The sequence below is a fragment of the Terrapene carolina genome, unplaced genomic scaffold (genome assembly GCF_002925995.2).
Source record: "Terrapene carolina triunguis isolate 2854851 unplaced genomic scaffold, T_m_triunguis-2.0 Scaffold58, whole genome shotgun sequence".
In the NCBI taxonomy this organism is placed as follows: Eukaryota; Metazoa; Chordata; order Testudines; family Emydidae; genus Terrapene; species Terrapene triunguis.
Genome location: NW_020664409.1, coordinates 92,975,174 through 93,001,219, shown reverse-complemented (window position 1 = coordinate 93,001,219; position 26,046 = coordinate 92,975,174). Strand labels below are relative to the sequence as shown.

Here is a 26,046-nt window from a genome sequence, read left to right as displayed (position 1 = left end):
GTTTTACAAAAACCTAGTAGAAGAGTTTTCATAAATAAACAAACCCTGAATTAACACTTTTTGGGAAAGGATTCAGCCCCTCGACAGAAGCTATAAGGCACATAAATATTCCCCTACAGTGTCAGGCATTTCGGCACAACCACAGTTTGCTTGTGCTTAAGCACCAGAGAACGAACACAACTAGACAAGAGTGGAAGCAATGAGCCTACTTTTCATCACTCAATCGGAGTGAAATGCAAGAAATAAACAGCATCCATGGTGAATGATGAGAGATTAATACAAATCAAAGAATGACTGAAATTGAAGGGGCTATTCCCAGGTGACCACATTTAGAATGCACTGCAAGAGAGCTTTGTCCAAGATTTTCACCAACTGCAGCTTCTGGAATCCCTGGCATACAGCCCACTGACTCAGTTACTCAGGCTCTGTTCTTTAAAATTGTGTTGCTGTGAGTTTTTATTTGCTCTTCTTATTGTGCTTGGTTAATGTTACTTGCCCCTAAATCATATCAAATTGTCCGGATACTAGGGTGACTGGCAATATGTATGCGTGTGTGTGTGTGTGTGTGTGTGTATATATTATGAGTAACAGCAGTTGTAGTAATACATGAAAATATGAGCTGAAATTTTAAAACTTGATTGCCTGAAGCCAGGCAGCCAAATTCATATCTAGGTACCTACATGAATGGCTTGTTTTACCACAGGTGCTGAGCACCCACAACTCCTATTGAACGGGAAGGGCTCAAGCCACTCATTCAGGTGCCTAAAGACAGATTTAGGTACCCAACTTCAGGCACCTACATTTGAAAATTCGGGCAACCATTTTTATCTTGACGAGACGCTTCAAAAATGTAATAGCAACAAAGGAGAATAGAAAATGAGATGAAACAATCGTAAGAGCAGCTCAGAATTTCATGCATGTAAATCTGTTGAAGTTAGGATTCTGTTCAGGCCTGTGAGGATATTTCCCAACTGATGTAGGTTCTTCCTTGGAAATGTATCCCTCAGTTTGGTGGGAAACAGAAGGTGCATCTTCAATCACTTTAGCTGGGAGCAGCTCTTCTTTTAGTTCAAGTTATGTCACCAATAGTTGGAGGAGAACCAAATTTTGCTTTTCTACAGAGGATTTCCCACTTTTTCTTGGTAATCTGTAGGCTCAGTCACATTGTTACCTACGGGAGATCTTCATCACCACCAAACCTGCTCCCACTGAAGTCAACGGTACTTTTTGCTATTGGCTTCGGTGGGAGCAGGATCAAACCCAGAATTAGGACCTTTACTGAAATATTCTAACTCATACAGGCTTCCTACCTGGCTTCCCACAGAGTGCCTGCATCAGCCCGCATCTAAAACTCAAACTAAAATTCATTGAAGGAGCAAGAGACCTCTCATGGTGCACCCACTGTTCTTCACTAATGGTAGCAGAGGTGCAAGGGTAGTGCAAAACAAGCTCATGTGTTATTTATCACTGTGCTGTCTAAACCTGTTCAGAGCAAGCTTAGATGACAGTGGTAAAACAGTGCTTCAGCTCTGGCTACACTACAGCTTCTATTATTGTGGCCTCTGGAGTAGTTGCACAGATGAAGAATTAAGCATCCAATTTTTGCCACTTTAGAGGCATTCTGAGGGTACGTCCAGACTACCCGCCGATACCGATCGATTTATCGGGGATCGATATATCGCGTCTCGTTAAGACGCGATATATCGATCACCAAACGCGCTCCCCGTCGACTCCGGAACTCCACTGGAGCGAGCGGCGGTAGCGGAGTCGACAGGGGAGCCGTGGCCATCGATCCCGCGCTGTGAGGACGGGAGGTAAATTGGAATAAGATATGTCGAGTTCAGCTACGGTATTCCTGTAGCTGAAGTTGCGTATCTTACATCAACCCCCCCCACACCCCCCAGTGTAGACCAGGGGTAAGATCAATATGCATCCTTGTATGGCCCAGCCATCTACTTGTTCTCTAGTTTTTCAGTAAATCACTTTAATATATTCAGAGTGCTTGGTGGTAACGCAGACGTCTGGACCCAGCTCCCAGATCAGTCGATTCCCAAGAGCCTAAGGCCTTATCTTCAGGACAAAATGTTATTGAATTAGGACATGACTGTGAAGTGTCAGTTTAGTTCACATGAAGCTGACCGTGGCCTTGCAGGCAGTGTTGAACAAGGACAAAATGTTCAGCATCATGTCAGCTGGTCATTGCTAAATCTTACTGGGACAAGTATTTAGCCACGAGTAGCTGACAGGATACCGACCATGACCTATTCTTGTTCTACACTAACTGAAATGTCATGGTCACCAGAGCGTTAGCTAACTCAACTCTCCACAGTGTCCTACCAGGAGAAAATTCTGTAGTGCAGATGAACCCTTAGACACCTGCTTTACTGAGGGATGGGCTACCCTGAGTCCACTTCAGCTTTGCTCTCCAGCCTCCAACAAAATGAACTAATGAGTCTAGTAAGGAAACCAAATATCCTTTGAAATTTGACATGAAATTGGATAAAAACCACTGTAAAAAAGGAGACAAAAAGCAGAGAGTATTTTGATGTGTGTCTGTGTTGCCTGAGTCCTCCACTTCAGTGCCATTAACAAGTCCAGAAGCAAGAAGAACATTAAAGACAGGCCACTTGTGATATACTCTGCATGCTTAAAATACAGAGCTCTTCTTACACTGGTGAAGGCATTTGCACAGAAAAGGAGGCGTTACACTTTATACAGAATAACCTTGTTTTTTCAAGTGTAGTTATACTCAAAGGGATTATGGTAAAATGAGCTCATTCTTACTTGAGATGCCTGCTCCCTGGAAGACATGTTATCTGCTTACTTTAATGACCACCTAATTCCCCCCCCCCTTTTTTTCCTTAACTTTTTCCCCCTCCCCTGCAGCCAGCTGTAGGAAAGAGCTGGATGCTAATTTCCTTGGCGCATCACTACCTAAATTGCCCACTGAATCCCAACTGTCGACTGTTCATTGCTGGTGATGATGCAACAGGCAGGAAGAGCACAGCTTAATTTTCAAATTCCGGACTGAGGAAAATATTGTCCCTCCTGCTTTTAGAGTGGAGACAAGCCAAAACAATTGGAAGACAGCTCAGGGAAGGGTTACACAAATCCATGGCATTCTCCTTCCTCTCTGTGACTCAATGGAAGCTCCTCTGCCTAAGAGGGAGAACTGGCTTGTGGGTAAGGCACTGGACTGAGACTCAGGAGATGTGTATTCATTCCCTGCCTGTGCCACAGACTTCCTGCATGGCGTGGGAAAGTCTCTTAGGTCTAGATCCTCAAAATGATTTAGGTGCCTAATTCCCATTGAAATCAATGAGAGTTAGTTGCCGAAATGCCTTTGAGGATCTGGGCCTTAATCGCTCTGCGCCTCAATTTCTTCTTTCCTAAAATAGGGATAACATTTCCCTGCCTCACACGAGTGTCCTAAGGGTGGAACCATCAAACGTTGTGAGATGCTTACATGCTATGGTGATACAGATCCATAGAGTTTGGACTCTGAAAATGAGGGCTGGAGGTGGGGAGCAGCTATTCACTGCGGCACGTGCGCTCCTTGAGCCAATATATCCAGTCAGGAGTCAATGAACCTTCAAACAACATTAATGCCTACAGAAGGCAGCATGGGACTATGATGTTGGGAGAGGGAATGGCCAAGATCCAGGCCAATCTTTAGTTGTTCTCTGGTTAAGGGACACCCCCTACCTGCCCATTTCACAGGGAAGGGGCAAACTCCAATGATGATCAAACTAATGACAAATCACATGATTGTCAAACTGGAAGGAACATGAAACAGACTGACTACTTGGAGCTCTGGGACTGAAGGTCTTTTCAGCCTTCATAGTATCATAGGACTGGAACGGACCTTGAGAGGTCATTTAGTTCAGTCCCCTAGACTCATGGCAGGACTAAGTATTATCTAGACCATCCCTGACAGGTGTTTGTCTAACCTGCTCTTAAAAATCTCCAATTATGGAGATTCCACAACCTCCCTAGGCAATTTATTCCAGTGCTTAACCACCCTGACAGCCAGGAAGTTTTTCCCAATGTCCAACCTAAACCTCCCTTGCTGTAATTTAAGCCCATTGCTTCTTGTCCTATCCTCAGAGGTTAAGAACAATAATTTTTCTCCCTCCTCCTTGTAACAACCTTTTATGTACTTAAAAGCTGTTATCATGTCCCCCCTCAGTCTTCTCTTTTCCAGACTAAACAAACCGAAATTGTTTCAATCTTCCCTCATAGGTCATGTTTTCTAGACCTTTAATCGTTTTTGTCGCTCTTCTCTGGACTTTCTCCAATTTCTCCACATCTTTCCTGAAATGTGGTGCCCAGAACTGGACACAATACTCCAACTGAGAACCTTTCACCCTCTTGTTGCATCTCTTTTAGACCCTACTACGACAGACGTAGTGAGAGAAGGGAGGAGAGAAAGGAATGACCTGTCAGCATGGGGCATGAAGCTCTGAATCCCAGCAAGAGAATTCATTCGTATACCAAGTGCAGTAGCTGGAGGGCTGTTGGACATGGTACACATGTACGCTTAGTATGAAAGAGAGAGTATTTTAATCAGAAGTCAGTAAATCCATTTACTCATGTATGAATATTGGTGACAGCATAGCAGAAGTTTTGGAAACCTTCACGATCCATCGCTAACTTTGAGCCTCAGCAACTAACCTTCCAGTGATCTGTCACACACCATCCATCCATCTTTTCACTGGTCATCTCCTAGTAGGAGGACCCTCCATCATTCTTTCCATAATAACTTTCTCAAGGGGATTTCTATCTCTATGCCTAATGTGGCCAAAGTACATAAATTTGCATCGGACATCAGTGTCTGCTTCTATCCAATAACACTTCTAACAGTCTTTTTTTCCATCCAGGAGATGCACAAGAGTCTTTGCCAGCACCACATTTCAAAAGCTTCAATTTTCTTCTTGTCTCCAGCATTAAAGTCTTACGATTCACATCCATAAATTGCTATGGAAAAAATTAGGCTTTTCACCAGTTGCACCTTCGTACATGTTGAAATGCCACAGTTTTCCCATACTTTCTTAAGGGAGGCTATAGCGGAGCAGATCATCCCTAGCCTCTTAGGTTGAACATATATGACCCCAGAAAATTAAAAACTCGTGTACTGCCTGTGCAGCTTGTCCACTACATTGTGATGTTTGCTTACATCCTGTTTTTGCTAGTTGTGTTAATGTGCATGCATTTTATTTGTCGCATTCAGGAATAGTCCATATTCCTTGTTAACTGTTTTTGCAGACTCCAACATTTGTTGCGCTGCATTGGTGGTTGTAGCAAAGAGCGTCGTGTCATCAGCAGGTCTGAGGTTGGTTAAGCGGTGTCCACCAGTGGAAATCCAAGTCCTTCCACTTCCTCAAAACTGTCCAAGACTTTTCTCATAATAAATTCTGTGTACATGGCAAAGAGGCTTGGGGACAAAATAAACCCTTGTCTTAAACCCTGTCGTATGGAAATCCACTCTCTGTGGCCTACTGCTGTTTGCACTGTGGTTGGTAGAGACTTGCAATGAGCTCAGTGAGATGGTATGAAATCCCCATGTCTGCCAGTGTCCTTCAAAGACAGTTGTGTCAGACAATATCAAATGCTTTTGTCGTCGTCAATGAAGCACATGATCAATGGGCAATTGTACTCTCTGCATTTTTCAATGGATATTTACGATTTGGTCATATGTGGCTCAGCCCTCTCTGAGACCAGGTTACTGTGGTGGTAGTTCTGCTTCTATTCTTTGCTTCATGTGATCCTGAATTATGAAGAACAGGAATTTTGCTTGTGTGCATGATCTGGGAGATGGCACGATATTTACTACACCATTATATGTCTCCCTTCTTTGGTAAGGGCAGAAAAATTCCTTTCATTCGGTTCTCCAGCGTTTAACAATTCTGCAGATATGTTATCTACCCCTAGTACTGTTCTATAATAAGTCCCCAATAGCACTTTATATAACTTCTGTCCAGAATGCATGTAAAGCATGTGAAAAGATGCACAGGTGAAAAGATAACAACCCCCAACAAAACCTGGAATAAACTGAAAACCATTATGCTTGAAACTGCCAAAGAACACATTCAGGAAAGTCAGTGTTGGACTGCACGATGGTTAACTGAGAAGGTGTTTGAGCTGGTGGAAAAAGGATGCAGAGTGGAAAAGAATGGCTTGGAGACAGAAAAACAAAAGGAGAGAATATAAGGAACCGAGCACACAGATTGAGAGGCAGACTAGACGAGACAAGAACGAATATATAACAGCAAAATATATGGAACTTGAGAATTATAAAGAGTAATTATAGAAAAGGTATGTTCATGTGGTCAGACTGTTTACCAAAAGGTTTTCCCTGTGACCAAACTTAATAAAAGATCATGATGGCAGAGCCTGACTGAGGGTGATGATATTAACTGCAGATGGAGAGATTACTGTGTCAATCTGTATGTCTCACCAGAGCCACTCATAAAAACAGGATGACAGAAAAGAGAGCATGGAGCCGGAGGCATCAATCCGGCGAGAGGAAGTGGTGAATGCTATTTAATCGAAAGCCTGAGCAAAATTTAGAAAAACCACATGCAGCCCCGGCTGACTTACTGCAACTCAGCCTTGGACAAACCGTTTAACCTTTGTGCCTCAATTTCCCCATCTCCCCATAAAAGGGAGATAATAATAATACTTTCAACTTAATAAGGTTGTTGTGAGGCTTAATTGGTTTAACGTCTAAAACTCACATTGATATCAGAGGCAAACACTACAGCAAAGGCAGATCATTTACAAATTAGCTGCAACTTTGCGGGAAGGTGGGGACAAGTATGTAGGTTGCATTGCTTTGGTTATGAATCGGCTTTGTTACAGAACTTAGCTTGGAGCGTATGACAAACATACAGCTTGGGACCCGTTGACTCGCTGGTGCTTCAAAATTGTCAATTGTAGGCAGGCTGTTTGACCCTCCAGCTAGATGTAAAGTGCAACTTCAGAAAGAGAGAAGAAAGAAACTGCCTTGTTCATATTCATGAGCTCTTTAATAATAATACCAAATGAAACTTGAAGGCATGTTATCTGCTGTTGCTGTTGCCCTTTCCTGAAATATTTATAACTTGCTCACTATGCAAAAGAGCCCAGAAAACTTGCAAGATTGGTCCTAGCCCTCTATAGCCTTAATGAGCAGGTCATTAATAGTTGATGAGACAGCTGTGGCTGGAGCGCGGGGAAGCAAGAATAGAAATGCTTGCCCATTCAGTACAGTGCAAGAATGGCAGGAGCCCTTCCTCAATTACCCCATCCGAGCAGATCAATGCTGTTCCTTACTTATCAAAGCAATATGACAACAAGTGCAATTTACTCAATACACATGGTAAGATCCCACAGTCCTCATTTGTGCAAAGCTCTCCTAGACGGAGCCTTCTAGGAGCATTAGCTATTTACTTGTTCTGAGCTGCAACTGATGAGCCAAATTCAGACTGACTGTAGGCAGGTGTCGTTCCACTGACCAGAGTAGTTGCATCAGTTTACACCGGTTTTGAATTTGACGCTCTCTGCAGAAAAGAGCCAACTGAAATATCTTTTTCTTCGGTTATTTCCTCATCTAACCCTTCAAGTCAGGACCTTTCATGGTGAGTGTTCAGCTCCCATCCCCCAACCATTTCCCAACTATCCCAGACAAAAATCCGACTAGCTGTAGTGATGTAGAGTTTGATGCCAGTAGAGACCACTATGATTACCTAGTCAGACTTATTTGCTGGGTACAAACTATAGAATTTCACCCGGCATTGAGCCCACTAATTTGTGGTTGCACTAGAGTGTGGGTTCTCAGCCTGAGTTGCAACCCTTGGTGAGGTCTCAAACAGGTTTCAGGGCTTGCAACCATCTTCTGTCTTTAGGGCTAGATGGGAAGGGAGTTCTGAAAGATTTTTCTGTTGCTATACGGGAGTCATGGTATGGAAAATGTTGAGAACCAATGAATTAGAGCATCTCTTCTAAAGTTATCCATTCTTGGTTTAAAACCCCAAGAGATAAAAGCTTTACTACATCTGTAATCCATTTCCATGGTGGCATCTACTTGTTGGTTGCCCTCACTTGTAAAAATTTGCCTTTGATTTCTGGTCTGAAATGTTCTGACTTCAGCTTCCAGTCATTAGATCCTGTTATATCTTTGTCCACTAGATTGTTTCAGACCACGGATCATTCTTGCAACCCTCTCCAAGTTTTTCCGATATTCTTTTTAAAAAATGGACACTAGAACTGGACATAGTATTACAGGATTGGTCTCCCTGGTGCTGTATGCAGAGGTAATACTCACCGCCCTACTCCTACTTGATATTCCCTTGTTTATACATTCATGTGCATTTGCAGTGGCCCTGGAAAGTACTAAGCACTCTTAATTTCCATTGAAGTCCAAGGGATTTGAGGGTGCTCAGTACCTGAAGCTATTAGACCCACCGGGACGATGGTTATGATTCAGCATTTCCTATTTGGGCAAAACTCTCCTTTCTCTGAATGGACGTTTTACTCAAATAAGGAATGAGGAATCAGGCCCTGTACACTAACAGCAGACTGCCAAAAGATGTATTTGCAGGTTTGTTTTAATAACAGAAATCAAGAAATCAGGGCCGGCTCTGGCTTTTTTGCTGCCCCAAGCAAAAAAACAAAAACAAAAAAACCAACCACATGCGGCGCGGCCACAGCAGCAAAGCAGGGGAAAAAAAACCAAAAACCTGCTGCGCGGCCGGAGCCAGAGTGCAGGGGGACTCCCTGCACAGCAGACGTGCCCCGGCTAGCGGGGAAGAGCGGGAGGAAGGGGGAGGGAGCAGGGGGAGAGAGAGAAGGGGGGCGGCCAGGGCTTCAGTGGGGAGGGAAGGACAAGGGCTGTCCTGCCGGGCTTGCTACAGACCTGGCACCACTGGTGTTCATCATTAATACCAATAACTACAACTGGTGTGAAAATGGGCCATCTCAAAAGACAGGCCAAGAACTGAATGGGCAATGAAACTGACCTGCATTCTTGCCCTTAGGAGAAGTTCCTTCCAGGTTGTTAGCAGGGCAGCGTGGGGAAGCTTTCATTGTTGCTGCCTGAGCTGTACCTGTTCTGAAGCTACACAGAGCACTTTGGAGGGCTATCAATTCAGAATCTTTCAGGAGCTCTAGATTAATTGGGAAGAATGTAAAAAAGAGAGAGTTGTCTTTGCAAAACTATTGACCAACTTCTGGTCTCTGTTATACCAGTGCAAATCTGGAGTTACTCTGGTACAACTGAGTGCAGGATTTGGCCCAGTGTTTTGCAAACAAAACTAATTAAGATTTGGACTAAGAAACCCGCATGTGCATGTTGAAAAGGCAGAGCAAGAATATTTTCTTCCCTCCCCCACCAAAAATAATTATACCCTAAGCAGCATTTTCAGGTAAGAGTTTGGGCTCCTCTGAATGAGCACTGCTATAAAATTAGCTGCTTTCTAGTATTAAACAAAAATAAGTCATCTTCCCTCCACATCAATGAGAAGCTGCCTGTCAAGTTTCAGTACAGAAGAGAGGTGTTTTGGTTTTGGTTTTTTAAATCCTCGACGTATAAAGCCCTTTACTAGAAATTTACAATAATACATTCCTATTTTAATTTTTGTTCTCAAGTAATTATTTATCACTTAGACCAAATAATAAAGTGCATAATTAGCAACAAATTCACAAGAGCTTCCCTTTAAAACCTATGGGAAGTAACATTTTTCATATTTTAAGTGTGGAATCTCCTAAATCGATTATAACCCTTAATTTAAAGACTTTAATACCTTAAAACTGTTTAAATCACATTAGGCTGAAACTTTGCATACAAAAAAAATTGTCAAGCCCAGATGTGCATGGGTTCTTAAAAAATAATAAAAAACAATATTTACATCTTTGAAAAGAGATGTTTAGAGGTACAGAACAGCCAGAGAAGTTTAATAACAAAAATGTCACCTAACTCAATGGCTCTCAACCTTTCCAGACTATTGTACCCCTTTCAGGAGTCTGATTTGTCTTGCCTATCCCTCAAGCTTCCTCACTTAAAAGCTACTTGCTTACAAAATCAGACATAAAAATACAAAAAAGTGTCACAGCACACTATTACTGACAAATTGCTTACTTTATCATTTTACCTTATTTCTATTACAATCGATTTTTTTATATTGTACTTACATTTCAGTGTATAGTACATAGACCAATATAAACAAGTCATTGTCTGTATGGAATTTTAGATTGTACTAACTTCGCTAGTGCTTTTTATGTAGCCTGTTGTAAAACAAGGCAAATATCTAGATGAGTTGATGTACCCCCTGGAAGACCTCTGTGTACCCCCAGAGGTACATGTACCCCTGGTTGAGAACCACTGACCTAACTGACTTCAGATGCATTTTAACCGGCCTCCTATATTAATATAACTGCTTTATTTTAAAATAAACAAACATAATGAGATTCGCTGATATGAATTTAGGGGTAGGGGGTTCGTAAGTGACCGGAAGGGTGGGTTATTAACCATGCACACTGCTGATTTTTCAGTACTTTGTACATGTATTGTTTTGCTTACAGATTTTAAAAACACAGTAAACCGCCAGTGACACTCGGGCAAGCCAAAAATGTATCAAGTTGCCACCAAAAAGAGACCCAACTGGTGAGACCGAAAGGCAAGTGATGTTTCAGAATGAGTAGTCTGTACTTTGAAAAAGAGTAATAATGAACCATGTCAATGCACAGTCCCTTTGCTCTGTTGTGCAGGCCAGCTGTAACCGATTCAAGCAGAAGCATGGTCTCCCAACTGATCTATGCCAGAAAGCTAGCGTGGGGGAGGTTTTCCAGAATGAAGCTATTGCAGTGCCTAGCTGCATGAAACAAGTGGGATGCCAGCATAACATTACAGCATGAGGTAACTGCCTCCATCTAGAGATCCAAAAAGGAGGGGCGAGGGGGGAAGGGAGAGGAGAGGAAAGAAGTGGAATTCATATCTCCAATGGTGTTAACAAAAACAGACTGATTTCCAAAACCGCCTCATTACTGAGAAAAAGCATGATACAAAGATGTGAACCAGTCGGACCAAATCTTACCTAGCACAAGGCACTGCCGATACCAGGCAATCTGAGAGAGTAAAGGACGCATCGGATATAGGTATTTTAACAAATTGATATTCTAAAACATCCACGACCACTTAGCACTTTACATTTGCTACTGGTTCTAGGAAACTCTTGGAGAAAGTAGGGCTAAAACCCACCTCATCTTCCTACTCCAAAATCACATTCCTCCTACCACTTGTGCTTACAGGAGAATCTGTTTGCAGTATAGTACCTATGACACAAAGGTTTTGAGTCCAGACAACAGTGGTACGGCTACACACTAGTCACATCATATACCTTTTCAGTGAAGGAGCAACTATTACATTCCACTTAACAAAACAGTACGGAATCCATCCATTTTTGGAGGGGATCTGGGTAATGCTGTCGGAATTCCAATTGCAGAACTCCAATAGAGAGGAAAGATGCCAGTTCAGCGAGCCCTGATATTACTTCCATTTTATTTGGCCTTCTAGGACTCTACTTTGCTCGAACAAGTGGACACAAATAATGGTAAATGTATAGGGTTTTTTTTGTTTTTTTTTTTTAATTCCTTGTTATCAGGAAACAAAGTCCAGTTCTTGGATGGGACATTAGTTTTGTACCCGTCAAATGTGATTTTACAACCGGAATGCTCCTAGCTTAGAAATGTAACCTGTCCAAGGGATGAGAGACTATTGGGATGCAGCAGATTACAGCGTACATATAAATAGAGGCTTTAAAAGGTACATAAAGTAAAGTGAAGACCCAGTTCAAGACAGTATCCTATCGTGTCCATCACGGTCAGACAGCAATTTTGGCTTTGGGAACCACGCAAAAGGTTTTAACCTGGACATACCGAGCATTCCACATCATACTTGAAGGAGAACAATTTATTCAGGACTCCAATAACAGAGCTGCAGATAGAGGAAGTCCCGAACTCCCTAATCCTGAGACAAACATACCACTTGTCACCTTATTTGTGATCTGCATTTATCTCATAAACCTAGAGCTTCACTGAAAAATAGGCTTACACTTATACACCACCTTTTCTCACCAAAGGATCACAAAGCTCTTTCACCCTTTGCCTCACAAAGACCTTTACTCATCACTGAAATGGAAAGTAAAAACTACTCAGTAGCTCACAGCAAAAGTTTAGGACAGTAAGTGAAATATCCGCCCGGAACTGCAGTGTGAATTTAGGCAGAATGCTAGTCACCCAAACTGTAATCGGATGTGTCACAGAGTTCAAGGCCAGAAGGGACCATCAGATCATCCATTCTGACCTCCTGTATCACACAGGCCACTAACACCTCCCACACATTAAACCCAACAACGGAAAGTAGACCAATGTACGACAGCCCACAAGAGGCTAGACTATTATGAGCCACAGAGAGAATAGGAGGGACCGAGGTGCACCTGTGCCCGAGGCCCCTGCAACGGCAGGTAAATGATTAAGTGAGATATAGCCAGATAATTTTGGCAAGTGACCTGCACCCACACACACTGCTGAGGAAGGTGACCCCCGCCCCCAATGTCACAGCTAAGCTAGCCTGGAGGAAAGACTCCTTCCTGACCCCACATATGGCAATGAGTTAGACCCTGAGTATGTGAGCAAGAACTAGCCAGGCAAGCATCAGAGAGAGGGAGGGTTCAGTGCCACCTCAGAGCCCTGGCCCACCCTGTCCAATGTCCCTTCACCAGCTGTGGCCATGATGCTTCAAAGGAAGGAGAAACAAACCAAACTAAACCCAGAATGCACTGTGTGTGTGTGTGCGTGCGTGCGTGCCTGGGGGGAGGGAATTTCTTCCTAACCCCTGCAGGTGGATGGCTGTAACCCTGAAGCATGTGCTTTTAGTTGCCACCCCTCCAGGTTTGGCCTGGAGCCCCCAGGAATTAAAGATTAATCTTTAATTAAAGATTATGTCATGTGATAATCTCCAGGACTACATCCAACCAAAATTGGCAACCCTAGCTTTTAGGAACATATGCCGAAAACCAAAAATGAGCCTTAGGGCTGCTAAGCCCTGCTCGAGGGCCCCTACCATCACAGGCAACCCCATTATACAGTCTGCCACTGTGGCAAACACCCCTAACATTTTTGGAGAGAGCCAGGTGTTTTCCAACAATGTGGTCAGTAAAGCCAGAATTTTCAAAAGAATTCTATACCCACAATCAGGGCCAGATTTTCAAAAGAGCTCAGCTCCCATTTAGGCACCAAAACATTGGTCATATTTTCAGAAATGGGAGCCAAGCTTGGTCCCTCCCTTCCCAGACTAAAAGAGACTCTATGGAGCTATGTGTTCAGTCTGAGGAGGGAGACCAATGTCACATCACCCATGAGCAGCCCCCTCTAGGAAACTCATTGCCATGACACAGAGCACTAGAAAACAGTGGCAGTGGGGGAAAATGGAAAGGATACTAGAAAGGCCTGTCAAGAAACTAAGACCTACAGGCAAGTCTCAACTCTTTGATCCTTCCAATGCCAGAAGAGGAAATTTAGCTGCCTGCCCATAGAGCTTTAGCGATAACGAGACAGTGCACTTGTAAAGATGCAAGAGTGAAGTAGAAAAAGAGTTCAGATTTCATGAGATTAATTTATACCCACAAGACAGTGCTGTGATCTTCTGGTATTTGAGAAGAGACGGGATGGAGCAAAGATCTTTTGTATGGTTTAGCACAAGATAGCTTGTGACATTCCTTCTCTGCGTACTTGGAGATACCATGAATACTCTCACATTTGGCTGGATCATCTGGATTAAGGGTGCTCTATATCAAAATGGAGATAAAGAAGGACTATCACCAATGAGTGGAATGACAACCATCCTGAAGTGCAGATTCTACTCTCCAAGTTAGTCGAAAACCACAAGGCTTCAGTCAGTCTCTCCCAAGAGGCAAATCTCTACAACATGGCAAGCATGAAAAGCTTCTGGAATGAAATACCCATTTGAGACCTTTGCCTTTCTCAAAAGTTAACAGAACACAAGGGGATTTGAGGGTGTTTCAAATACCTGTATGCTCGAAAGCAAGAGTTTAAAGAGTAGATGGGTTTTCCTAACCTTCTAAGATCTGGGGTTTGGAATCTGCACTTGTCTTGCGCCAAACAATGCGATCACAACTGCCTGCCAACCCTATAATGCACCTTTACTGGTAACTGCAATTGGGATCATCTGTTTTCAAAGACAAATGCAAGAAATTGCAGACTCAGCAGGTAAAGGAGGTGGAGCTACCAATAAATATTGAGTTTGATAATGTAAAGAGCACTTGCAATTTTTAAGTCTGCATAGATATTTTGTTCCCAATTTGGCATCTTAAGCAAAACAGCTTCCTTTATTTGCTCCCTCTTCACCTCCATCCCAAACAATCCCCTTTAAGAAAAATTCACAATCTGTTCCTCCAGTAAGCCAGCCTGTGCTAGACAGAGTGGGCAGGAAAATATTGTTTTAAGATAAAAACTTTCTAAGGCTTCTCTGGTGGATAGTGCCACTAGATGGAGGATTCCCTCAAACCTGTTTATTGGTATGAAAAGTGTATGCTTTTTTCCAAAACATTTGATCACCTGTACTCCTAAAAGAAGAAAACAATTGAATCCTTTAAAAACAAGGGAATGGGTGGGGACAATGGGACGTCTCTTCTCTAACAGACTGGCTGTACTGTTCCAGGGTGTGAATACTGTAGAAGTTCAAGATTGTCCTCTGTAAAGTTCATTGAGAAAGCAAACAGTTCATAAATGAGGCTGACATCCCCGGTTTACGCACAGAGGATCTGCAAGAGCAAAAATCAGATGGAGCTAGGGGATAATGACATCTAGACAGTGCTGAGTCACAACACAATCCTGTCCTTCCCCAAATGGCATTAGCCTCCTCTCGCAAACTGAGGAGAATTATCTACATGGGAATCCAGATTATTCCAAAGTGACAGACGTCTCTGCTCCCCACTGTGGCAACGCAGACAATATCTAGTACCTTCCATCCAAAGATGTCCAAGTAAGGTTCCAGTGAACGAACCTCACAACACCCCAGTGAGATAAGTATGATCATCCCTATTTTATAAAAAGGGAAGACAAAGAGAAGCCCAAGGCCTTATCTTCCAAGGTGTTCATTCCTTTCACCCCCCTTACTGTCAATGAGAGTTTCTGGTGCTCAGCACTTCTGAAATCAGTTCCTAGGATACTTGCCCAGCGCTATACAGCAAGAACGCGCAATCAGGAACCAAACCCAGATTCCACTCCCAATCTGTGCTTTAATCACTAGGTCATGATCCCTTCCTATTTTGTTTTAGAACTGAGCTAGGAGATAGCAGCATCAGAAACGTAGCATACTAGAATGGATACTAATGGAATGGCTAGTGTGGCTTAGGCCCATCATCAGTAAGAGCATGAACCAAACAGTACAGCATCAATGACTACATTTGACCCAGGACATGGCTGGCTGTTAGTCAGCCTGCTGCAAGACATCCACAGCACTAAGACTGAAGGTGATGACAATCAGCAAGGGGGTGTATCCTTTATAGCAGTCTGCTACTATCAAAAGCTTTCAATGGAAGGGAGCCAACTATTTAAAACAACATCCTTTCTTCTGAATTACAGGAAACAAATTAGATTTGACCTAGTGTCACTCTGCTCCAAAAGAGTGAATTGAGATTTTTTTTGGAGAAACGCAGCGCGTTTACTTAGCTTTAACCAAGATCAGAATCCCTTCTCTCTATGATAACTTGATATTCCGTAAGTTTCAGGGAAGCCATATCAACATATGGAAGAACATTAGCAATAAAATTTGCACCATAGATGCATTCTCAGCATATCTGTAGAGACAAGAGATAAGAAAAATTCTCTGCAGTAACTTACAGCTAGTGGCAGGAGGAATTCAACAACACAGTTCTGCTTTGGTGGTGAAAAAAAATCATGTCAAACAACATTGCAGGTGAAACTATTCAGACTTTGTTTAGTGAGAGATAATCGCCTGCCTTCAGTGAGCCAGGGCTTGTACCTGAGAGATGCTCAATGGAAGCTGAAGATGTTCAAAACCTTGCAGGATTAGTCCTTACAGCTTCTAACCATGGAGTCTTTGAAATACAGAACACATGCTACCTCAAACGTGAGATGAAACTTTCTACTCTTTGGCTTTTATATATATATATATATATATATATTCCCCCTCCTTAAAGGAGCAAGAATCTCCAGCTTCTAACATCTTACTGAAGTGTAACATTATGTAACTGAAACTAACAAGCATGAGATATAAGTTTAGAGATGAGGAGGGGGAAAAAAATTCCAGAAAGCTCGGAGAGCAGGGGAAAAGAACACCTATGTCAAAAGGTCCATGGGCTTTTTTCTTCAGCCTTGTATCAAACCCCTTCCATGCTGTCTACAGAGTTAACTGCTAGCTCTTTTCTTTTGTGTGTGTGTGTGTGTGTGTGTGTTTCTTTTTTTAAAGAAACAATTAAATACAAAGATTCTGTTTAAAAAGGCAGGAATCACATTTTTCACATGACAACTTCTGTCATAAGAGATGTACCAAAAGCTATTTCTTTCATCTTCCCTACACCAGTCTAGACAGTAGGTTAACTAACTCCTAAAAAGCAGTGTAAAGTAACCTTAAGCGTCCTTATTTCTGATCATTCGCTTAGGCAGGTCAGAAAAGCTCTCAGAATCTGTTTTACTGTTCAAAGCCCAAATGAGTAAAAACAGTTTCAGCATTTACTGACCAATAGTTGGTAAAAACAGACAACTAAAAGAGGATCTGAAATCTACAGTTAACTGGAGGGTGCAAATAATAAACTGAGAAATTATTTAGGATGGCAAAGGGGGGGGAAAGTAGGACTAATGGGCCCAAATTAAGAAAGGAAAACTGAGCCCAAATATCAGAAAAATTTCCTGGCAGCAAGATAGATATATTCGGGTGTGGAACAGCCACCCAAGCAGAGCCCTGAGATATTTAAAACTAGCCTGGACAAACCACTGGGAAATTCTTAGATTCATAGAGTTTAAGGCTAGATGGGACCAGTAGATCATCTAATCCAGGGGTTCTCAAACTTCATAGCACCATGACCCCCTTCTGACAATAAAAATTACTACACAACTCCAGAAAGGGGGGACCAAAGCCTGAGCAAAGCCAAAGCCCAAGGGCTTTAGCCCGAGGCCGGGGGCCTGTAACCTAGCCCTGCCACCCAGGGTTGAAGCCCTTGGGCTTCTGCCCCAAGCAGTGGGGCTCGAGCTTCAGCTCAGGGCCCCAGCAACTCTAAGCCAGCCCTGGCGACCCCATTAAAATGGGATCGCGACACACTTTGGGGTCCCAACCCACAGTTTGAGAATTGCTGAATCTGATCTCCTGTATATCAGAAGCCATTAAATTTCACCCAGTTACTCTACATTGAGCACAACAACTTGTGTTTGGCTAAACCATAACTTCCAGAAAGGCACCCAGTCTTGATCTGAAGAGACCAAGAAATGGAGAAATGTACTGTAGCAAACAGCTCTGCACTGGAATGTCTTAGGCCAGGTCTTCACTACAAATTTTTGCTGGCATAGTCATGTCGGTCAGGGGTACGATGAGGTGTGATTTGTGACTGACGTAGCTGTGCCAGCAAAAGCCCCTAATGCAAATGCAGTTGCACCAGCAAAACTGCTCTTTTGCAGATGTAGCTTATTTCACTGACGGGGCTGGAATACGCTAAGCCAGCAAGAGTGCAGTTTTGCTGGTGTCAGCTGTGCGCACACTAGAAGTGCTTTGCCAGTGTAGCGCACCAGTATGTCTATATTGGCAAAGTGCTCCTACTGTAGACCTGGCCTTCGGATGTCTTTTCTTCCATATCTATGAACAACAGGATCCTATATCAAACTGCACTCAGTCTCTCCTTTGAATACCCACTCTTGAGAGAGCACAGTTGCATTCTCACAACTGTGGGATCATGAGCAATTTGGCAGAGCACCGTTTCATTTCAACTGTTCTCTTGCCCAAACCGCTCCTATCACATGCACACCAGCAACCATGCTATTTTGCTTACAAACAGTACCTTCCCGGCAGCTGCTCAACACACAGGGCTCTCCGGTGTTCAGACGCTCTCTTTTTAATAAGAGTATCAGCTCGTGCAGCTTTCACACCATCAGGGAAGCCTGACTGGGTGGCCTGGTTGTTCCATTTTCCTCTGGTGGAACATTCCACTATAGAGAGAGGAGCAAGAGAGCCAAAAATACATGTGGAATATTAACCAAGGTCTTTCTAAACAAAGGTCTGGAAAATAAACACACATTCATCCAAATTATGGGGCTAGAATTCAATCAAGGAATTCTCATGGGGTATGTAGTCATCAGAACTCTGGTTGCATAGCCTTGTACTTTTACCAGGGTGAAACACATTTGTGTGAAGGAGGTTCATGGAATTCTCTATTTACCATCCACGCTCTTACCTCAGGATGTATGTGAGGCATAGATCTTTCAGCAGGCCCTCAACTGAATTTCACCCAGTGCGCTGTTTTTAACTGTACACAATACATGGATCTGCTGCCTCACAATTTGCTTCCAGTCCCCTCCGCAACATTCCTTGCCAGTCAAGCTCCCTGCTGACTCTTGCTCCCGTATTCCCATTGCCAAACATGAAAATCCCCACTGGCTCCTGGATGGCTGAATGGCAGCAGTAGCATAGGTCTGTTCTGGCTCAACACCTTAATTTCATAAAGCAGAGATGTGGCCTCACATGAGTGAATGTCAAGATCCTTTCTGCATTGGTTGCAGTGTGTTTAACATTGTAATGCATATATTCGTCTATTAGAATGCATGTCCTCAAAGGTACTTCTTATGTAGGGTTGGAAGGATTAGAATTTTTAATCGGTAAGTATTTTTATGGTAAATGTTGATTTGATTTGACTGTACACACACGTTGATGAAAAAATATTTCCATCAATAATAGAAATTTATAGATGGGTGAATTAAGAAAACTGCTGCCTGAGAACTTACAAAGTACTTATCCGTAATTCAAGCTCTAGTATGTTTTGGCGCGAAGTTGACACTTTGTGTTTTAATGGTTATACAGCTTTAACTTTTTGAATCGTAACAGCTACTTCATTAAATAAATTATTGTCTGACATGCCCCAAATTTCCTGCAACTGTGAAAATTTAAATCAGCAAAAAAATACTTAAAACTCATAATTTTGTGCAACCATGAAAATTTAAATAGATAAAAATAGAAAAAATGCTTACAAATAAACATTGAGATTATCAGTCAAAATGATTAATAAAACAGAAATTGAATTCTGTCAAGTTTATTCTTATGATATTAGTGTCCTGTTGTTGGCTGTAAAGGTGACAAACGTCATTCAGTTTAGCTTTTGCATTTCTCACTCAATCCACTGACAAGAATACACATATACAATCCCATCTAGGGTCTTCTCCCAAGGCCAGATTAACCCATTACTGGTCCCTAGGCAAACGTGCACTTCTGGGCCCCTACCTTGTTGGAGAAGGAAGTGGGTTATTTATCCAATGCCTCTTCTATCCTTGGCTCTGTTTGGATTGGTCAAGTGAAACTCAGCTGTGCACGAGGACTGTGCCTACTCATCCACTGGTGCGGCTTTGCATAAGAACTGAAACAACTTTACTCACTTTAGAAAGTGGCACCATGGCCCCGTGTGCCAGGCTGCAAAGCCACTCACTCAAGTGAGTGAAGTGCTTTCAGTTTGTGTGCAAATCTGCACTGGTAATAAAGCAAAACAAAATTGTTCCCCCCTTGCCTCCACAAATTTGGGCTGTAGTCTTGTGCCTACTTTACCTATACTGACCCTGGCCTCTCCAACACTGAATGTATGAAATCATACTACACAGGGTCTTTCTCTGCAATACTACAGCACTCATGGCTTGTCTATGCTTGAAATGCTACAGTGGCACACACAACTGTGGCAGCACTTCAGTGTTCTTCCATCAATATAAGTAATCTATCTCACCAAAAAAGCAGTAGCTGGGTTGACAGAAGAATTTTTCCATCGATCTAGCGCTGTCTACCCAGGAGTTAGATTGGCTTAACTTCATTGCTCAGGGGTGTGGATTTTTCACACCCATGAGTGATGTAGCTGGACCGACCTAACTTTTAGTGTAGGCCAGGCCCGGAATCAAGTGTTGTCAAATACTGAGACTAGTGATAAAATCCTGAGAGTTGGCATGAGACGTAAATCTCAGCTTTCACATAAAGAAAGTTTCTAATCCTCGTGGCTGTAGAGAATAGCTTAAAAACATGAACCGTGGAGGCTCAAAAATGACAAGGTATGTATCAAGAACCAAAAATATATTGTTCTTAAAAATCTCATGATTTTTAAGTCAATGTCATGATGTTTTGGGGCTGGATTGCTGATTTTTGAATGACTGAGGTTAGTAGTGCTGAGACTGCTCTCTCTTGAATGGTGCAAACACCCTCTTCATTTCAGCCAGGCTTTGCTACATATTAAGGCCTGTGGAAATAGAATACTGTATCCATAAAAGCTGTTGCACATGAAGAATATTTTCAGTGCAGATCCGGGAGTCAAGAGGGTCTTTGCAGCTTAGGTGTATTTTTGCACCAAAACAAATATGCGCTGGGTAACAAGCAAATGTGTAATAAATTTCAGAAGGATATATTTTTATATGGTTTATAAAATAAACCAACAAAATAAATATGAATTACAGCTGATGTGACACCCATAAACATACCTGCACACCACGCAGTGAGTTACTTTGGTGGGTTTAAATTCAAACCTTGTGTTATTCTTGTGTTTTGTTTTATTACTTATTTTAAAAGTGTACATATGCTACCACCAGACAGGTTCACAAATTAGGGCATAACACCATTAGTCAAGTCATGTTGAAGCATGGAAGAAATTCCTTTTTAAAGCCAAAAATCTATAGATCACGGTTTTCATTGAAAAGTTAAACTTAATTTTCCTATTATCTACAAGACATCCCCTTAATTCTGAAGGGATCTGGTTTTACAGCGATACTGCTCAATACTGCTGTAAATTATACCCAACATATTTTATTTACTGTCAGTAGCTGCTTTTATTCCTCAAACTCAGTGGACATGCTGAACAGTAATTTGGGCCAGGATAAAAACAAAAAACAAACCACACCACAAACGGACCCAAAACATTAACTGTGCTGCAGCTAAGATGCTCTGCGAGACAATCCAAGAACAGGGGGAGTAAAAAGTGAAGTCATGATACATGCAAATACTGTGATGTCATTTCTGGCATTAAAATCAACATTCTGCACAGGGACAAGCAGATCCAGGCCTGGTCAACAAAAATCAAATAAATTGGGGAGGGAAAAAAAAAAAAAAAAAGGATCCCTTTATTACGCTCAAGAGCGGTCTTTTCATATAAAGTTTCACCAGCAAAAAGAACAAACTGACGTGATGGTACTAACATCTAGTTCTAGGGCCAACATATTAATTTTATATACGCTCATTAGAAATCATATATTTATTGTAACTTGGAGAAGAGGACTTTTGGAACTTGAGAGGAAATATTTATCCAAGAACGAGCTACTTTAAACTGGCAACCTACCTGGAAAAAACCTGAGAGAGTTTCTGCTCTTTATGTGGAGGAGCAAGTGGGAACTTAGCTTTAATTTTAGGCACGAGTAGTCATATTGATGTCAATTGGACTATAAACATGCTCAAATTTAAGCATGTGCTTAAGTGCTTTCCTAGATTGGGACCATAAGGGGTACAGAGAGAGGGGATGACAAGTGAACTCTTCCACCCATATATGGTAGAGGTTTGGGAAAGAATGAATAGGTTAAAGGGCGTAGAATGAGAATAAAGGCTGGTGTTAAAAATTTAAAAAGCATTTAAATTTTCAACTATCATACTGTGAAGTATATTTGCTTTCTTTGATGGGGAAATTAATACATAGTTAAAGTTATGAATTTAAGTGGTTTTACTGTTAGTGCCTCATACCTGAGGCTAACCCATAGCACTGAGAGAAACAAATAAAGGCAGAGCATTAACAGGGCAGAGGCAAACTACTTATATGTAAACTGAAAAATGAAACATAGATCAGAGAGTGCTTACAAAACCAGAATATTTCTTTTTAAAAAGGGAGTTCAGGTAGTTGTCATTTTTAATGTGTTAAGCCCTGATTCAGGAAAGTATTTAGTTGAGGCTTCATGTTCTTGAAGTTAAGCACCTGCTGAAGTATCTTCCTCAACTGGGGCCCTGATAGCTGCTGAGTCAAATGACAGCAGGGGGAAGGAATCACACTATGTTTGCTTGTATTCTTATATTATATAAAAAAAGAAAAGTAGTATTCCACTGGTGACCAAGCACTTGTGAGGGCTTCATAACACCCTGATGTTAAATATGCCATTTTACAAGATGTATATTCTTCTTGGTAGTCATTTGATGCTTTGTGCTATTTTGGACATAAATGTAATGAGATGATGAAACACAGAGATCTTTTAAATGTAGTTACCTTTTGATTGAATACCTCCTGCTTAGCTCCCCCACCCCACCCCTTTATACTTCAAATTTTAACATAGAAGTTTTGTTTTGTTTGGTTTTCTGTTTTGGCAGGCCTCCTTCTTTCCTCTACAACTCCAAACGTTTGCAAACAACATCTGCATTGACAAGATCAGGAACTTTCATTCAAAAAAGTTACCAGAGAAGCCCCACGTGGGGAAAATTGTACAATGTCCCTTTAAAAAGCTGGCTTTGCAGAAGGCTGGATTCCCACAGTAAAAGCAAACAAAAGGCAATCAGGAAACAGTTGAGGGCAGAGACCCCTACATGTCTTTGAAGTCAATCAATCAGGTGGAACTCCTCAGCAAATCACAACTTCACTTCCTGAGAACCAAGTTTTATTCCTATCAACGGGGGGGAGAGGGAATCTGTCTCTCTTCCCCTAGTCTCGGCCAAGACAGAAAAGAACAAAAATCACCGATGTGATGCTTTAGAAAAATCAAAAACGTTGCCAGGAATCTGGAAGACTCTTCCCAAAAGTGGACAGAAGAAGCCAGCAGACAAGTTTAACTAAGATCTCCGATTACTAACGTTGTCTTTGAAAAGCAAGTTGCAACAAAAGAACTGAAACCACCACCACCAGCAACGAGGATTAACCTCTGATGGGATGGTTTAAAGCACCAGCCACTGAGAGAGACTTTTTTTTTTTTTTTTAAAGGAAGAAAGATGGATGCACTAAAAAGAGAGAGCAATTCCGTTTGGAGGATGATCAGTGTCGTGGCAAGTTTTATTTGGGGGTAGTGTGTTGGGGTGGGGGTGTCAACCTCTACCCACCTCAGGGCCGGGTGTAGAAACACACTCTAGCTCATGATTGTAACACAAGGTCTCAGCTGCTGCTTCTCTCTCTCACCTCTTATCTGCAGTTACCAGGAGCTGTTAAAGGGGCTGCCACCCCTAGCGCGTCATGGTGCCTGCCACCACATTAAGGACAAATCGTCACAGGGAAAGAATAACACCCCCCATCTCTGCCAACTCAGAGGAGTGGGGCGGCGAGCGGTGCAAATGCCACGCGTTCCAGCGGGAGCCAGGGGACCTGCCCCCCCAGTTGGGCACCCAGCTCCGCGGATTTATTTGGCTTTAAACCAGAGGGAGCTTTTAAAAGAAGGCAATAAAAAAAATCGCCCTGCTCGCCTCTACGTAACGCCCTGTCGAAAGCGGACGCCATATTTTGTGTTGCTGATGTCGACAGACACAGGGAAACGTAGACATGTTTTTTTTCCTTCCTCCTCCTCCTCTTCCCTGCCCCATTCACCCAAACTTGCATTAGGGGGGGAGGGGGCGGATGCGTTTAAACAAAATCCGATTTCCCCCCTCCGGCTTCTTCTCTCCCTTCTGCGATTTCCCCCCTTCCCCAGCTGAAGTTCCATTCACGAGCCCGTTTCGAAAGGCGCTAGCCGGGGAGGAAAAGTTGGGTCTGAGTGGCTGGCGATCGCCTGCGCTGGGCTCTGGCGAGGGGCAGGAGCGCTCGCAAGTGCATGTGGGCAGCGAGGTTCAGGGGTTCGAGGGAGCCCTCGGCGCTTCCCCTGGCGGGTCGGGGTTTTTGCAAAGGGGGGGGAGAAGGAGGTGAGGAAAGGGGGGAGGGAGTTTCTTACCTGCGCCCAGGGCTTTAGGAGGCGGCGGCACGAACTTTCCCCCAGTGGAAGGGCTCTGCCTTTCGCCACGCTGGGGAACGTGGGAGCCGGCTGGGGAGCCTGGGCAAAGTCCCCCTCCCCCCCCCAACAGCACAAACACTGGCAAAAAAATAAAAAAAAATTTTTTTTTTAAATCCTTCGATCAGTGGGGATCTACGCCAAAACCCACATGATCTCTGACGTCAGCATGCGTATTTGCATACGATACCACCAGCGGCTCTTCCACCGGGGTCCCTTTATTTGGGAGAAAGTTAGAAACTGAATTGACCCAGGCGCCTTTAAGAGTCTGATTATAAAAAAAAAAAAATTGCTCCCCCTCTGCGATCTATCCACACGTGTGTGTGTGGGGGGGGAGGGGTTCTCTCCCTTTTGGATAACTTAAAAGTCTATCGCTACCGCCAGTTTTTTTCTATTATTATTTAACTAGGAGTTGGCAGGGCCGGGAGAGAGATCATTGGAAATGCCAAAAACTGTATCTACCTCGATCCTGCTAACGTTGTTCCCAAGACCCCAAATGATCCCACCGAAATAGAAAACACGACTAACCACTTCCACTGTCTCCTCCCCCCCCTCGAAAATATCCCAGCCCCTCCAACACATTCCCACGCAACTGCTGCCCCCACCCCCGAACTCCGATTCTGGCACCTGGATCCTACTCAGTTTTGGCCCCACACCCTCCAAATGGTAACGCTAAAGAACAAGTGTAGACGCTCCTCTTACACAAAAAACAAACAAAAAACTCACCTGGACCCCAATGCATCCCACAGCGCCAGCGGCATAAATACGGAGATGTGGCCTACGACCGGGCACTGTCAGTTTTTGCGACCGCCTAAAGAGCAAGCAAGCAGTAGCTGTTCCTGCTGTACCTTGACTATCCAGCCGAGGATGACCCACACCTCAGATCTGGCATGTGGATCCTGCTGTATTTTTGGCCACAGACACACAAACGGTACTATCAGAACACAGAATAAGCCACGATTCTACCAGTCTCACCCGAGTACCCCCCTGGCCCCATCACATCCTCCTAACAGAGAGATGCAAACACTAATTTGACACCTGTATCTTGCTGGATCCAGCTGATATTTGGCTGCATACATCACACCCATTTTCCCCTCTAAACCTAGTTCAGGCAGACAGTGGCATTTTGCGGCTTGGGGCCAAAAACGGTAAGGATCCATTCTCGGGGGCAGAATTGACCTGCTATTACCGCCCTCTTTTTCCAGGATGCATGGCGGGTGGGTGTTTTGCTCTTTGTTTAGGCATTATAAATTGGGGGTCAAAGCCAAAATTGGCACGATCCAGCGTTTAACAGCACTGTTGGAGGAGTGCATCGGGGCCGGGTGTTTTGGGGAGCAGCAGGAGCGGCTCGAATTGATTCGGTCTCTTATTATGATGGTACAATTTGAGGTCTTGGGTACAAAGAATTGGCAGGATCCATGTTTTACCCAGCCGCCTTCGGGGCGCTCTCCTCTAGTGAGGTTTGAAGGGGGGGGACCCGGTGAAACCGACAGTGTCCGAAAATCCCCATGCGAGACCCATTTTCTCTAAAAGTTCAAGGTGCCACTGATGAGCTCGGCAAACTGTTGATCCCGACCACGTGTAGCAGCCAGAGAAGCCGGTGAGAATAAGGAAAGAGGCGGTAGCATTGCAGAAAGGAGGCAGCATGCTAAACAGCCTGTGCTCATCATTCACACAGTGTTCAGATCTGCCTGAATTTTGTCTGTTAGTGAAACAAAACAGATCGGGGATGAGGCAGGAATGACAGTCCTGGCCTTTTCGGGCTGTGACTATCTGCATCTTGTGTACCAGCTGAAAACAAAGTTCCAATCATTGTTTACATTGTAAGGTCATTGATGAAACTGTCTTCCTTATAATAAC

General features: G+C 43.2%; 1 protein-coding gene across 2 annotated transcripts in view; it reads right to left on the bottom strand.

Annotated features, from left to right (window-relative positions):
- ZHX2 (zinc fingers and homeoboxes 2) overlaps positions 1 to 24,376 on the bottom strand; it is a 120,042-nt gene extending 95,666 nt beyond the window's left edge. The window contains exon 1 of one of the 2 annotated variants that reach the window (XM_024205866.3): positions 24,130 to 24,376. The gene's annotated coding sequence lies outside the window, so the exon portion shown is untranslated. Of the gene's footprint in view, positions 1 to 13,662; positions 13,737 to 24,129 lie in introns of those variants that run through there. The other variant, XM_024205867.3, reaches the window with a different exon arrangement.
- Between the last annotated feature and the right edge of the window lie 1,670 nt (positions 24,377 to 26,046).